Source organism: Falco naumanni, chromosome 17, assembly GCF_017639655.2.
Source record: "Falco naumanni isolate bFalNau1 chromosome 17, bFalNau1.pat, whole genome shotgun sequence".
NCBI classification, from domain to species: Eukaryota; Metazoa; Chordata; class Aves; order Falconiformes; family Falconidae; genus Falco; species Falco naumanni.
In genome coordinates, this window is record NC_054070.1 from 7372285 (window position 1) to 7372537 (window position 253).

Sequence of the window (253 nt, forward strand, 5' to 3'; positions counted from 1 at the left end):
GAAACAGCCAGACTGGTGGGGATGGATAAGGTGTCCTGCTCTGAGGGATGGTACAAGCATCTCTGGACGAGACACCAAACTTCTGTGTGAGAAGCACGAGCTTGTAAAGCAATCCGTCCTAATGACAGTGTTGTGTGGCTGGAGATGTTGGCTGTTGCTGGCTGCTCCTTCCTCAGCGCAGTGACCAGAGCTCTTGGTCCAGCTTTTTTGAGAAGCTACCACAGTGTGACTTCAGGGAAAGGAGCAAGGGAGC